This window comes from Meles meles, chromosome 6 (assembly GCF_922984935.1).
Source record: "Meles meles chromosome 6, mMelMel3.1 paternal haplotype, whole genome shotgun sequence".
Lineage (NCBI taxonomy): Eukaryota > Metazoa > Chordata > Mammalia > Carnivora > Mustelidae > Meles > Meles meles.
In genome coordinates, this window is record NC_060071.1 from 147,518,341 (window position 1) to 147,534,468 (window position 16,128).

Below are 16,128 nucleotides of genomic sequence, written 5' to 3' on the forward strand. Positions count from 1 at the left end.
CAGTCTGGGGCCACCTTCCGAGGCTGACCCTGGTGGCCCAGGGCCCCGTGGGCAGGCCGCGGTGACCCCAGCTCACCGCATGGAGGGGGGCAGTCACGTCTCCTGTCTGGCCCAGTGGCCCCCCTCGGTGCCTGTAATTGGCAGGGCTACAAGGAGGGTTTTGTTGACCCCGTCAGGGAGGGTGGGCCCCCGGGGGCGGGGGGGAGAGCTGGCCCCTTTCATCTCCCAGGCCCCCAATTACCCCTTTCTCTGGCCCGGACCAAGAAGCTTTTAAATAGCAACAGTCGAGGGCCAAGGGGGAGGCCGAGGGGACCGAGGGGTGCAGGGCCTCTGGGGCTTCTCAGAAAGGACTGAACACGTGCTCCGGGACACGGGAAGAAAGAGGCCCCACTTGGGTTTAAAAATAGCTGCCTGGGCCCTGCCTGGTCTTGGAACACGGTGAACTCCTCTCGGGGGTGTGGCCCCCTTGCCCTTGTTCCCACCGCCCGGGGCAGGTGCCCAGCTCAGGACGTCCTGGCAAAGGCAGCTGGGCCACAGGGGTGGGGGCTGCATCATCAGCCCGGGACGCCCTCCCTGCACCTGGTCTTCCTGCCCGCCCCCCCCCCCCCGGGGACCCTGAGCTAGCCGAAACCCGCCCCCGACCCCAGCCCACCATCCCTCCCCACACAGGGAGCCCGCCCCGGCCTGGTGGGCCACCAGCCCCACTGGCCTCTGTCATCGTGTCCTACCCCCCCACCCCAATCCCCGCCCAGACCCTCTGGAGGGCAGGGTCGTCACCTCTGAGCCCTCGGCTGGAAACTTGGAGAAGGAGGGAGGGAAGAGCCAGGGTCAGAGTGGATAAAATCCCTGCCTCCGGTTGAAATCCAACCCCAGACTATCCTGGCCTCCTCTTTCTCCATCCCCCTGCTCCTGGCCTGACCCGCTCATCCTCTGCCCTCTCTGACCCGCCCCCTCGAATGCTCTGAGGTTCTGTCCCCTAGGCCGTGGACATTCTCTACAGCCCCCGGGGCCCATTCTGGAGCTCAGCATTGGGTCGCCATGCCACTGTGTGGAGGTGGCCACCTCGGGCAGGCTTGTCCCTGTCCCCACAGGGGCCACACATGATGGCCAGGCAGGTGGAGGGGCCAGGCGGCAAACTCCTGAGGGCCTCAGGAGCCCCGGGGAAGGAATTGATCCTCAGCGGGAGGCCAGGGACTGAGCCCCAGCTCCCTGGTTTCCATAGGGTTGGCAGAATGCCGGACCTCTGGACATGTCCCTGTCCTAATCCCCTGGGCCCGTGAAAGAGTCACATCATGCGTCAGAACATCAGGCACAGATGTGACCAAGGTGATGGTCCCTGAGATGAGACCATCCTGGGTTATCCGGGGGGGCCCATGAGGGTCCAAGCTAGGGGAGAGGGGATAGGACTCATTCCTCACCCTCAGGTCCCACTCCAGGCCCTCCCAGACTCCTGTCCCTGGGTTAACCAAGCACTTGGCCACACTAGAAGACAGGGCTGAGGCCTCCCCATTGCCAGGCCCAAACTCACCCCTCCAGACAGTGGGACCATTTTTTTTTTTTTTTTGAAGGAAAACTCTGAAAGAACCATCAGTACCTCAGGGAGCTGCAGGCAGCCCCCAGCAGGGCTGTGTCCAGCCAAGAGGCTGTTTGGAGGCTGTTGGGACGGTCACGGAGGCCCGTGGACTTGTCCCACAGGCTGTCACTCACAGGAGGAGCCTACAGCCTGCCTGGGGCCCTTCTGAGCCCAAAACTGCTGCAGCTCAATCAGTACCAGCCTTCCAGACACAACCCCGAGGCCAGGCTGGTGCTGTAGCCTGACGTCCCTTCGCTCCTGAAAACACCTCTGAGGACGACCACAGCCTGGCCTCAGCGTGCAGGCAGCCTGCGTCTCGGCAGAGATGGAACAATGTACTAGATTAGCTAAGAGCAGCGCCCAAGCTCTCAAGAGCTGGAGACTGTGGTGGTTTGGTGTCCACATGGGAAGAGTAGGCCTGTTCCCCTCAATGGAGAGAAGGCAGGGACAAGATTTTCTGAGGGAGAATAACCTGAGGGCTTGACTCTCCAGGGTCAAGTTCTGGCTCCACTCACTTACTGTCTGAATTTGGCCAAGTCCCTTCCTCTCTGAGTCTCAGTTTCTGCATCTGTAAGATGGGGACGATGTTCATCTCTTGATGTTGAATTGCGGTTGTGGGTATGTTCCGCATATCAGGAAGGGATATGAAATGACTATTGTGGTTGTCGTTTTAGGTGGCTGCTTCTCAGTGGCTTATGAAGACCACTCGAAGCTGTTTATTTTCCATCCCCCCTTATTTTGCTCATCACCTTGGAGGACTGAAGAACATCAGAACTGAAAGGGTCTTGAGAAGTTGCAAAGCTTGGCTAAAACCTTTAAATGCTGCGGTTCTAAAATTGCCAGCCAGTGGACTGGGTTAAAACTCTGATTCTCTGTCCTTTCTCCCTCCCTCTCTCCCTCCATCTACCTGGGCTTCTATCCCTACATTACTTCATCTACTCATCCATCCATCCACCCATCCATTCATTCCCTCTAACTCGCCATTACTCCATAAGTCCCTCCATCTAGCTATCTCTCCCTCCATCCATTATTATTTCACTTATTTATCTCTCCATCCTCTCTCCAATCTATCCTATATCTATCCATCTCTCCTGTCCTATCACTCATCCAACCCTCTGTGTCCATCCATCCATCCATCCATCCATCCATCCATCCATGCCTCTATCCTTCCATTACGCCATCTATTATTCATCCCTCCCTCCCTCCATCTGCCACCCACCCATCCACCTGTCCTTCATCCAACCCTCTGTGTCCATCTGTCCATCCATGACTCATCTCTTCTTGAAGCATCCACTTCCTCTGTGCTGGGCACAGGGAACCCAGACAAAGAGTTAGACCCTCATATCTGGAGGAACAACTGGACTGCCATGGGAGGCCTCAGTTTGACATAGAATAGAGGGCAGGTACCCACATCTGGAGGATTACACCAAGGTCCACAGAAGAGCTTCAGGACTGGCCAGGGGAGGGCATGGTTCTGTCAGACGCCCCCCAAGAAGGGGTCCAACTGTGTGTCTCGTGCGCTGTCCAAAGGGCTAGAGCACGCAAATTCACCCTCGCTCCCGGCCCAGAAAACTCGACAGCTGCCATCCTTCTCCAATTTAATCCCCAGTCCCACAGAGTCGCAACTTTCCTAGACGCAGAGACTGAGATAAAAACATCATAATAACCACAGGGAGACAAAAAGTACTAACAATCTCCAGTGATGAGAAAAAAAAAATATATGAGATGCTGTCGCTTACGTCTCGATAAATTGTAAAATTTATCTTCTTCTGTCGATCCTCCCCTTCTCGATTTCATTTCCAGTAGATTTTTAATAAAAAAAAGTTGATAAAAATCAAAGCAACATAGTCAGAATAGAAAAGTTTGACATTTATAGATGTTGTTTATTACTTTAGTGTTTTAAAGTATTAAAAAGGCAACCAAAATTAGTTTCTTATCAAATGTCAAATTTTCACCAAGTTCTCGCCTACGAACTATTTTAACTTTGTTCTTTGGAACAAATTAAGCCTGGCTAAAGCCTTAAAATGTTGTTCTTTGGAACAAAGTTGCGCGGCTGCACGAGAAGGTGGGAGAGGCCCCCCCTCACACCCTCCCGGAGGTTTCTCTGGCTGCTCAGCTCCACAAAAAAATTATCTGGTCGTGTTGTGTTCCTAATAGGCACCGAGACAGAGTCTGCTTTTCTCGTGTCCCCCTCCCTGCCCTTACCCCCTTCACAAGCATATCCTTGGCTGTTCCTGTGTGTCCCATAAAACACACACTACGTGGGCACCACGGGGTCAGAGGCTCTGGCTTGGGCCCGGTCCGAATTTCCTCAGCCCAGAGCAAGCACAACCCGCCTGTGGTGGGCCGAGAGAGGAGCACTCGTGTGGGGGACAACAGCCCTGGGGTGAGAAAGGTGGGATTTCGGGGTCTTGGGCTGGAGAGTTGGATTCCCTGGAGAGGAGCCCAAGTGAAACCAGCTTAAGCAAGAAGGGAGAGTCCTGGAAAGAGAGCAGGGCTCCTGAGGGCACAGGGAACACAGAGCATCTGGGAACAAGCCCCCGGAGCCTAGAGAAAAGTGGGCGTGGCCCCCTGAAATCCACCGGCCTGTTTGTTGGGGGAGGGGGAGGGGGAGAGGGGTGGGGATCAGAGGAGGCAGGGTCTGAACCCATTCTGTATCCCTGGGCTGTACCCTGAGCCAATCACGTCTGCCCCAGAGGCTTACTTTCCTGGCCTGAGGTCCAATCAACTCCCTGAACCTCAATTTGCTCATCTGTAAAACGAGCAGAATGACCCCCCCAGCGCAAATGGGGACAAGCTCTAAATATGCATTTTTCCCGCATCTTGAGGCCCTCCTCTGGTTTGGAGATTCTGCACATCTGTGGTTAAGGTGGGTCTGTGAAGCCAGGAGCCTGGCCTGGAGGGGTCACCCACCGGCCCTTACACCCACCCTGCCGGCAGAATCAGGGTGCAGAGGCGAGGCCCAGGACACAAGCTGGGAGCCCTCCTCTCTCTCCCCCCATTGTATTCTCCCCCACACAGCCTCAAGGAGAGGCAGCCCTCGAAATTCCAGAACCTTCTGAGAGGGGTTGCATCCTCCCCCAGAGCCAAGTCTGGACAGCTGGAGGATGGAAGACAGGGAGGACAGGGACGCCAAGAGACACAGTATTTCCAGATGATTAGAGAAAGAGAAGCGAACAACGCCGCTTGTCTTGGAAAAATCTGTGCAAACAGCTGTCAGGGAAATTTCTTCCCATGAAAGTCACGTGACTAAGAAACATGGGGAAAGAGGAGCCCACCAGCTCCGGGAGAGACAGGAGAGGCACAGCAAGGACGGGGAGCCAATGTCGGGGTCAGCCGCCTCTCTAGCAAACAGCCACGACCGGACCTCCCGGGACCCCAAGGCTCGGTTCCGCTCTTGACACCCTCCCGCAGGGTCAGGGAAGCCACAGCACAAAGGGCACAGTCTACGAAGGTGCACAGCCCCGCCGGCACCCCTGGGGGCAAAGCCACATGCTGGGGAGACCCAGAGAAAGCATGAATAAACTCCGGCTTTGGGTTTATGATAGATGATAACAAACAAAACCTCTGAATTTCAGTGGCTTGATGAACACGGTTATGTCGTGCTTCCTGAACAGCTCAACACGATGCTGCTGGTTGGTGGGCAACCTTCCTCCACGGGCGACTCGGGAACCCGGGCCCCTTCCGTCTTGTGGCTCTCGCCTCCTCTAGGTCACCTGTATCCTCCGCAGGCACCCAGCAGCGGGAATGGGGTCGTCCTGTCTCAGAAGCCTCAGCCTGGGAACCGCCCTCATCCTTCCTACCAGATCCTTTGGAAAAAAGCCTGGGTCCACACCCGGCAGTGCAGAGGGTGGGAAACGGGGACAGATTAGAAATGCAGTCGGAACAGGAGGCTCTACTAAGAGAACAGAGCCAGAGGCACCCAGAGGATGGTTGTGGCGTGGAGACTAGAAATGGAAGAGTCCAGAGGATTGTCCCCCTGGGGGACCCAAGGCTGATCGATGCTCTTGCTGCCCTTGTCCCCCTGGGGTCAGATAAGCTTGTGGAAGTCCCAGGCTATGCCCAGAAATCTGGGGGCCCGAAGAGCAGGTGGGCCTAGGGGGCAGTAAGTCGGAGAGCCCTGCCGGGGGGGAGGGGCAGGGCCAGAGGGAGGGACCACCTTCAGCCGCTGACGAGGACCCCCTCTTTGACCAAATTTCACCAGGGTGCTCTGAGACGCCCTCCGTTCCGGACACCGGCCTTCTGGGCATTCCCCAGCCTACCCTGGGCCTGCTGAGCCCCGTTTTAGCAAGTAATCCCCGGACACCGGTTTCCAGAAGATGGAAACGCACGTTTCACGCACTCGTTAAATCGCACATCAGGGACCCCGCCCGTGGCATCTGAGCAAACGCCCCTTAGTGATTTCCTGGCCTCTGGCCCCTCGCTCTGCTCCGTGCCCGCACAACCCCAGCTGTCTTTGCTGCCTTTTGGGGTTCGCTCATTACACTGGTCTTGAATAAGGTCTCTCTTGCCCGTTGTTAACTGGTCTGGTGCAAAAAGTTCTCTTGAACTCGCTGAGAACCCGAGACCTTCTCCTCATCCGGAACAGTCCTTCCGGGACCTGTGGTGGCCCCTCGGGGTTGGGGAGCCGAGAAGGTCCTGGCAGGCCAGGCGGAGCGGGGAGAGGCCACGGGGAGGGTCTGGGGGCTGACTTCGCCTGTCCTATGGCCCTAGGCCGGGCCAGAAATTGGAGTAGAGCAATTCGGGCTGAGCGTAGGCCCTCCCGACCAGGGTGGAAAGGGGACATTCACAGGAGGAGGCGAGGCAGGAAAGGCGCTCGCCTGAGGCTCCTTCTGCCTCCCCCACAAGCCCGTTCTGGCCTTTGCCAGGCAAGGGGCAAGAGCCCCGTATCTGCTCCCGGCTGCCTGCGAGGGCGCGGAAGTTTCCCTGGGGAACAGGCCCCCAGCCCATCCCATGGGAATGCTCCAGGCCCGGGGACCGGGGCATCCTTCTTTGAAGCCTGTTTCTGTTTTTAAACCTCTCCTGCCCAAGTACCAGCTGAGGCTATTTTTCCGAATCAGCCATTCACCTCGTCTGGCCCTTCTAAAAACCCTCATTAAATTGTTCATCGGCAGAAAGCAAATACTTGGCCCTGGGGTATCCAGGTTTCTTGAGAGCCCCAGATGCCCCCGATTTGTGCGGCCTCCTTGTCCGGGCTCTGCCTGAGAATCTGGCGAGGGAACTTGGCCGGCCACCGAGATCTTGTTAGTGTCTTTTGCCTCAGAAATCCAGATCTGTCTTCCAAAACCACCGTCCCCCAGAGTTCATGAATATTCCCTCTGCTGACACACAAATGCGTGCACACACACGCACACACACACACACCCAGGGCCCCCCCACCCCGCTGAGGGAAGGGAGGCTTCCAGTAAGTAAGTAATCAGCACAATGGTCCAGGGTCACGACCTTACAACGGGGTGGGAGGCTTTGTTGTCAGTGGGGTGGAGGGCGCGCCAAGGGTCTGGATGTTGGTGGTTCATGGCTCCTCCGCCCTCCCAGGACCCCCTGGGGGTCCCCCAGCCCTCTGATGGGGAGAAGCCAGCCTGAACTCCCCAGACCTGTGAGAAGCACCGAATTTGGAGTCAATGTCAGTTTCCTCTGCTGTGTCATAACTGGGCCAATCACTGAAACTTTCCTTAGATTTGGGGGAAAGGGATGAAGGGGCAATAGTTTTGGGGAGGTTCTTCCAAGGAGAAGCACAGAAACAACCCCTCGGGGAGCGCACCTGTGTTTCAGCCTCTGTGCTAAGCCCCTTAAGTAAACATCTTCAGGTGGATGTCAGCAGAAACCCACCCATTTTCCAGATAGAAAAACTGAGACTCAGGGAGTAAAGAACTTGCCCTGGGCCCCCAGCTAACTAAGTGGGACGTCGTGCTCTGACCTTGAGTCCCGGCTAACAGAACCGGGTCTGGATGCGGAGCAATTCCCTCCTCTCAGGGGACACGCGGTGTGCGGAGTTTCTGGAATGGGAGGGGAGGGGATGAAAACCTCGGGAGCCTCCATCTCGGGGACACTGCGGGAGCACAAGGGGGGCTGTCGGGAGGCCACATCCGTTGACACCCAGCTTCTCCCTACAGCTCCCAGCACTCTGAAGAGTGGGGGGTCCTTCGGTCCCCACGGGGGAGCCAGATCCATGAGTGTCTGCTCTCCTCAGCCTGGGGGTGCAGGCGGGCAGAGCTGTGGGTCTGAGGGAAGGAGCAGCCCTTGGGTGTAACCCCAGGGGCATGGCGTGCTTAGGAGAGCCCTGGCCCGAGGTCCGCCGATTGTCGCACGGGTAGGCAAAGAAACCATGGGCTGTTCAGCCGAGGAGTCGTACACGGCAGAGAGCATGACCGATCTCCCGACAGCCAGCCCCATCGCCGCTTCCACGACCTGCTGTGGAGCCCTGACCCAGCCCGCAAGGGACCCTGCGTGTGAGACCATGGATGTTTGCGGAGAACCAGGCGGAATGGATCTTCGGTGACAGCTTCGCCGTTAGCCTTGCAAGGCTACTGACCGAGGGGGCGGCGGGCCCTCCTGGGCACTGGGAATGTCTGGTTGGAAGGAGGTTTCCTGAGTGTCTACAGATACGAAATTTATCCATCTGCCCATGTAAGACGTAGGTACTTTTCTATACCCGTCTCAATTTTAGAATCCTTCAAAAATCCGGATTAACCCCATGAAACCAACAATAGGACAGCGCCAGCCTCCTGATGACTTGCTTGTGGGTTCCCCCATCGCTCTTGGACCTCCGAGTCCTCTGGAAGTCACCATCCAGGCCCAGGCTCCCACCCAGGAGAAGGTTCTAAGATGCGTGTCTGGTAACTGTGTTGGAGCCAGCCTCGAGCCGCCTGGAGCCTGCTTCCCACCCAGGGGGCTGTAAGTCTTCCAGACCCCGAGCCTTGCTTGAAGAACGCTTCATTGACTCTCTTCCCACCAAGGAGGACAGTTGCTTCTGTCAGCTGGCACGGAGGGAGGAAGACAGTCCTTCGGAGAAAGGGTGGATTGTCACGTCCCCTGCAGGTCTTGTGAAGCTGGGTCTGGGGGGCTCTCCCACTGCTGTTCCTCCCTGACCGGGCCCCCACCCCGTGATGAGAACTTTCTGGAACATCTTGACGCCACACCTTTGCTGCCACCTCAGGTTTTCCAACTGAGCCCCCAGGGCACTGTGAGGCCACACTCACAGACACACTCACAGACACACACTCACAGACAGACACGCACACAGACACACACAGGCACACACACAGATACACTCAGAGACACACTCACACAGACACACAGACATACCTACTCACACCCAGACACACTCAGAAACACACACACAAGCACACACTCTCACAGACACGCTCTCACACATAGGCACACTCACACAGACACACACAGACATACCTACTCACACACAGACACACTCAGAGACACACACAAGCACACACTCTCAGACATACACAGACACACGCTCTCAGAGACACACTCTCACACACAGGCACACTCACGCAGACACACACATGCACCCACAGGCACACACTCACACAGGCACACTCACAGACATACACAGACGCACACACCCTCACAGGCGCAAGTACACACGGGCACCCCCGCAGCCCCCAGCCCTCCGGCGCACACGGTTTCCGGGCCCAGCCCGGCCTCGAGCCGCTGGATTCGGTGACCACTGCTTCGTCTCACGCTGTGGGGACAAGTCCCGCGAGTCCCTCCACGGAAAGCTCTCGAACTCAGCATCGGCGTCTGGGCTCCGTCCTGAGTGGTCCCTGCAGACCGTGTGTCCCCACACCCTCACCCCACAGGGACGGCACAAGGGTGGGGCCTTTGCCAGGTGATTAGGGCACGAGGGTGGGGCCTTAGGAAAGGGACCCCCCAGGGTCCTTTGAAGAGGTTATGGGTTCTTGTGAGGTTATGTATGTCCTGCCAGATGTCTGCAGAAGGTTTCGCTGTCAGATCTCGTGTAACTCATCACGTCAGTAGCCGTGCCCGGGCTCACACTCCCCTAGCCGGCCCCACACGGCAAAGGCACACAGGCGGTACCGAGAGCTAACGCGTGTGGAACCCTTCCACGGGGGGCCCTGCGCGGCGGCTGCCAGCGTCAACTCCCCGCCCCCAGCGCCACACGGAACGTGCTGCCGGGATTCCTGTTCTGTCTAAGCGAATGCAGGGCTGTGGAGATGTCAGGCCCCTTTCTGCACACGCACACACACACACGTATTCCCCGATCACATCCAACACAGGAGACCAAGAGGCACCGAGTTGTCGAGCGTGGATACACTTGTATATGAATTTGCTGATTTGTTTATTTCAGAGGAGGGGTTCAGGAAGGGTGTGCACAAGGTTACCTAAACCACATCACTACTGGCAAAGCCTGCAAGGTCCCGGATGGCAACTCTGTCCCCTTCTCTTCCTGGCTCTGACTCCACGAGCCTCCTTGCTGTTTCCAGAACATTTGAGGTCCTTTCCTCTATGTTCCAGTGTGCGTCAGCTGGCTCCCTCTCATGAATCAGCTCTCTGCTAGTGTCTTTTCCACAAAGAGATCCCCCGTCCACACGTGCCCACCACCATGAGCAACCCCTGCCAATGGCAGCTTCCACCCTGCAATCCTGTTTATGCTCACACCTCACACTCGTCACTAATCTGAAATGCTCTTGCTTATTTACTTGTTGACTCTTACATGTCACTAGATTATGACCTCCCTGAGCATTGAGTCACTTGGCAATTGCTGTGAACCTAGCCCCTTGCGCAGTGCCGGGATGAGGCTGTGCTTGGTAAGGGAATGGATGAATGAGAGAACGAACGACTGAGCAAAATGAGACGTAGATATCGAAGGAGAGGCAAAGGGAACACATGAGTACGAAATGGAGCCGGCGACTGAGGCTGGGCTCACCAAATGCCTGCCTGGAAGTTCTATTGACTGAGCTTCCTCATGGCCAAGAGGAAGAGAGAAAAACGATCAGTCTATGAGAGTGGAGATAGGAGGCACCTTGCTGGTTTGGGCACCGAGACCAGATGGACGTTTTCCTCTGAGAGTCCTCCTAAAGGGACCGTGTTGTGATGTCACCCCCACGTGGTCACTGACCACTGACACTTTTAACGTGGCTGATTTTTAATGGAGCCTGATGGTTTGTGTCGCAAGACAGTTGGGACAGAGGTGGGCCAAAGGCACCTGCTCTCGTGCTTGGGACATCGGGGGAGACTATGAAAGCACCAGAGGAAGGGCGGCCTGGGGGCCGTGGGCGTCCCTGGCCGCTCATGGGATAAGCAGAGGACCGTGGGTCTGGCGAGAGCTGGGCTACAGCTCCCTGGACCGGCCTCCCACGGCTCAGGAACAAGCCTAAGCGGGGCAGAACTCACTCTCATCCCGCGCGCAGCAGAAAGAGTTATCTTCGGATCAGCAGGCCCAGACCCGGGGGCTGCCGGCAGGTAGGGTCACGGGGCAGGTCGGACGGACGTCAGCCTCACTCTGCCGTTTTCACGGCTCAGGCGGTAACTAATCCCTCTCTGGAGAGGCAGAGGCGGGGGCGGTCGATAGCAGCTGAAAGCAATCTAGAATGTTTTTGACAGATTTCTCCTGAAGGTGGTAAAAAGTCTATCAGGGGTCTGCGGTGTCTTGGCCGTGTCTCAACCCTGTCTGCTAAAAGCAGGCGCCAAGGCACTGGTGTTGACTGAACCAAGCGCCGGTTCCTGAGTGCCCACCTCCGTGAGTCATCTCCAGCCCCTGGCCGCCCCTGACCTCGGCAGCCTCCTACACTTGTGGACTTGACCGCGTATGGAGGCGGCGATAAGGAAAGGCATTCGACAGGAAAAGGGCATCATCGGAGCGGGCGTCGAAAAAAATCCCACACTGTGTCGATAAAATCAGCCTGGTGGCATCCAGGCTTATAGGAGATGTAGTGTGGGAGAGTGTGGGTCCGGGTGGTGAAACTCCCGAATGTTAGAATAACATTTGCAGCAGGAGACATGTGTTAATTTACACTTTTAACCCCCAGGATTGAAGTCAGTGAGTGAATAAAATGGAGAGTAATTACAAGGGAGTACAGTAAGTCCCGAAGATATTCTTGCCTCAATGAAAGGGGCCAGAGGGAACACTGACATCTATGGGATAATGAAAGCTCATCTCGCGTCTAATCCGGATACTCACCTCCGAGAGATCAAACGGTATAAAAAATAGAAATTGACAGTGGGTCTGAAATTACTTATTGATGAAACCATGGAATTATGTGATAGAAGAAATCAATTAAGTACTAAGAGGTGAGTCCCCTGCGGGAAAAAGAAGCTTGGAAATTAACAAAGGAAATTGACATGAGTGGTGAGAAAGGGCTAGAAAATTATCTTGCCAAAGGAAAAGTAAAAATAGAAGGCTACTTTGAAAGACTATATCATTAAAAAAAAAACTGTGATAGAAGGGAGAAACTTCAAAATTGCATTCGCTGGGGAAAGAAAGTTGCTCAAAACAGAAAGAACGCGGGGAAGTGTTTGCTGACTGAGCTCCGGAGCAAAGCTAATGAAATGTGTGGAGAACATCGAGGCCACGCTGGAGTGTTTTGGATGGGGAAAGTGAGGCCCCGGGGGGGCAGGTCCTGTGGAGGACACCCTTCTCTGCCATTTCCCCCTCCTTTCCACTCAGGGGAGAGAGAACTCAATCCCACCCCCAGCTTCCATGGGGAAAGCAGAGAGTGTCCGACAGAGGGGTGCCCAGCCCACGTGCGTACAGCTCCTCTCGCAGAGAGGAGCACCACACCCCAAACCCCCAAGTCCTAATAGGACAAAACAGAGAACTCATCACTCACCCAAACCCAGTCACTCTCCAGTTTTCTGTTGCCACGGACAGCACTATCCCCCCATCTGCTCAGGCCAGAAATGTAGGTGCGTCCCTGATGCTACTTCTTGGCCACATCCCAGCCACCAGCAGGTCCCGTGGCCTCTGACTCCAAAGCACAGCCCACGGGGCAGCTATTCAGGGGTCCACTTGGCCATCACCTCCTCCAGGAAGCCCTCCTTGACCACCCCATCTAGAGAAGTGCCCTTCCCTGGAACTATGGCCAGCTGTGCCTCCACCATTCCTTATTTTGTTTTCTTTATGACGTGATTGTGGACTGATATCACCTTTTTGTTCATCTGTGTCTTCTCTATTGCCTCCCGCCCACCAGAACATCAGCTCCAGGAGGTCAGGGCCTCGTCCACTGCTGTTTCTTGCCAAGGAAGCTGGGTACTTGGAAGTTACGCAATACATGTTGAATGAAGAAGTGACAGTCCCTGGCTTGGGCCACTGCAGCCCCCTCTCCCCTTCTCTCCCATCCTGACTGACTCAGTGTGGTCAGCCCTGGTCAGAGCCAACCCCGAGCAGCCAGCATCGTGCCTGGCCCAGAGCGGGTACCCCAGAAATTTTGCTGAGTGGCTGAATGTTCTAAGCCCAAAGCGGGGTGGGGGGGTGGGGGTATCACAGAGCAAGATTACACACCCGGAGGGTCCGCCGAGCCCCTTCATTTTATAGGCATAGAAATGGAGACCCGAACGGGGTGTGCAGGGCCAGTGTGTGAAGACTGGGAACCTCAGGGACCAGCACGGCCAGCCCAGGCTGGTCCCTGCTTGCACTCTAAATCCTTCTGCTCAGCTGGACATGGAATGGGTGATCTCTGGCCTTTCGGGCGCAAATGGGACGGGGATCCTTGTCACCTCCATGGGCAGCGCCCCCCCCCTCCCCCGCTACTTTCTCCCAGGTGAAAATTGGATCTTCCCACCAGGAGGCTCAACCAATTTTGAGCCCCTGCGAGGGCTGCCCTGATAATGAAGCCCAGCAGGACGGCCAGCCACAGGCCAGGCTGCTGCCCCTCTTGGGCAGACAGAGGCAGGGCCTGCACACCCAGTCCACGGCACTTCCCTGAATGGGCACCAAGAACCTCGTGTGCGAGAAGGAAATGCTTGGCCAGGGGTCAGGCTCTGGCGGCCACATCGGGACCTTCCAGGATGTCCCAAACCCAGCTCAGCCACCAGAAGCCAGTCAAGGTCGTGTCCGACACTTACCGCCACTTCTGTGGGCCAGGCTGGGCACCGGGCAGAAGTGCAAGTTAGGGAGTCGCCAGCGTTGTGTCCGAGCCCGTGCCCATGTGGCCGCGATTCTGCCCCCCAGGATTGCGTGCCAGGTTCGGGGCTGGTCCTACATCCCCGTGGTCTTCTCCTGTTGAGCCTCACGATGGGTAGAGGAGGCCCAAAGGAGGTCTCTAGGTATGGAGCTGGGGTTCTCTGAGCCTCGGTTTTCCCACCTGAGAGATGGGTGCTGGCAGCCTGATGGGGAGTTCCTCCAGGCTCGGACTCTGTCCAGTGGCCTCCGACACCACCCTTTGGAGAAGCCCAGGCTCCCTCCATTCCCCCATTCCCTCTCCCTCCCTCCCTTCCTCCCTCTCAGGACATTGCTCTGCGAGGATAGCAAGTCTAGGGCTTGTGACAGAGGCAGGGGCTGGCCCGGGACTCTCTGGCACCTTCGTCCGCTCAGACAGACCTAGTCTGTGACTCTGCCCGGAGCCCTTCCTAGCCAGACCCCCACCCCAGCCCCCACCAAGGAGAACACAGTGGGTCGGGCAGACCAGATCAAGTGCAGCGGATACAGTGGACAGATACAGCGGAAGGGAGGGGATTCTACACTCCAGAATGGATGGAATGAACAGACCAAATAATTACTTTATGTCATAGAAATGATGATTTTTTATGTGGTTGATAAGAAAGACACCAAGATGGCTCCGGCCTTCACGAGTTACAAGTTCATTCTTTCTCACTTCATGAAAACCCTCCAGGGTAGATATATTTTCTACGTTTTCTAGAAAAGGAAGCCAGAGCTCCTAGAGGCATAGAGATGGATTCCCCAGTTCTCAAGCCCCGGGGACGTGAGGTCTGTGTCTGAGGTCTGGCCGGCCCAACCTCCACCACGGCCCGCCTGCCTGGGAGTCTACGGAATCCGCATGTGACCCACGGGCTCCATGGGGCCTTGGGAATCAAGCCTGTGGGTCGAGGACAAATTTCACTCCCAACAACCTTTAGGACAGACAGACTCACTCTGCCTGGACAGTCTCTTGAAATTTGCAGGGGTCTGGCCTCATCCACCACCGCCGTTCCTCTGGGCACAATCATTCTCTTTCCAGAGAGGTCGTGTGTGTGTGTGTGTGTGTGTGTGTGTGTGTGTGTGTGTGTGTGTTGCTTTGTTTCTCATTTGAGGACTCACATGACTGAGCGATTTGGTTATTACCCAACACCTTTTAAAATATGCACACTCCTTAACCAAGCGCCCGCACCCTGCAGAAACCACCCAGTAGACGCGGAGCAGAAATTCACGTGCTAGAGTGTGTTTCTAAGACTGTCTGCCATGATGTTATTCGCAAGAGCGGAGCGAAAGCGCTCATCCAGAGGAACGCATCAACAAAATAAGACAACGTAATACTTCCAAACGAAGGAATATGTCATACCGTCCCCCCAGAAGGTAGGAGAGCGCCTTGTACTGATGGGCAAATACGTCCGAGAGTGAGAGAAAGTTGTTGCAGGACAATACTGAGTGATCGCCTCATAAAATACTCACCTAGATATCTGCACGTGCAACGAGAAAGGTCTGGAACAGAGACCGCCATCACCGCTCTCTGGTTTCTCAGAGAGATGTTTTCACAACGACAAAGGAAACAGCATTAAGCAACAGGTTTTCCTCGTAGGGTTTGGGGCCCCGGGCCCCCTTCCCACCACCTCACAGGGCCTGGTGGCGAGGGCACGGTGGGGAGGACCGGGCTGGGCTTGGCTCCCCACTGTGGAATTTGGGGTTTCCTCTGTGTGTGTCTCCCTCCTGTGTAATGATTTAAGGACAAGGGGAAGGCACAGGACAGGTAGTGACAGAAACCAGGCTGATGTCCTAAGAACATTCTTCCCGAGGAAGAGCCGAGACACGGGTGGAGCCCCTAGACCCCTACCCAGCCAGCTGTGGCTGGGACCTCCGCCTCTCAGCCCCCAAGCAGCGGTGCCGGGACAGCTGGCGCCTGCAGACGCCTCTGAGGAGGGAGGCCGATCAGAAACGGGCCTGGAGCGATCCAGTGAAAGACAGGCCATGCTCTGCTTGACAGTTGTTGACTTAAATAAACAAAAACAGCAAAAAAAAAAAACAAAACAACAAAACCCCGACCACAAAACACGAGCTCATGTGGGTATTTGCTGGGAAGGAGGTGCGTGGAGGGGGCGCCCCAGGGGAGGCTGGAAGAACGGATGTTTCCACGGTCTTGTCGGCACGGGTGCCCGTGGCCCTTCCACGGGGCTTGGTGCAGGAGGTGAGCTAGGATGGCATGGCCCAAGGGAGACAGGGCAGATAAAATGTAGAGGGGTGAGCCGTATACCCAGCAGGCAAGCGGCCCAGGGGCCCGAGTGGGCGGACAAAATGCGGTTAGCTGAGGCTGAAAACATGTGGCAGGCAGGAAGAGGAGGTGGGAAGGAATGGATAGAACAGACGCGAATGAAATTGACCAGGTACACTGGACAGGAATTGAATGGCGGGAGGAACGTGGAAC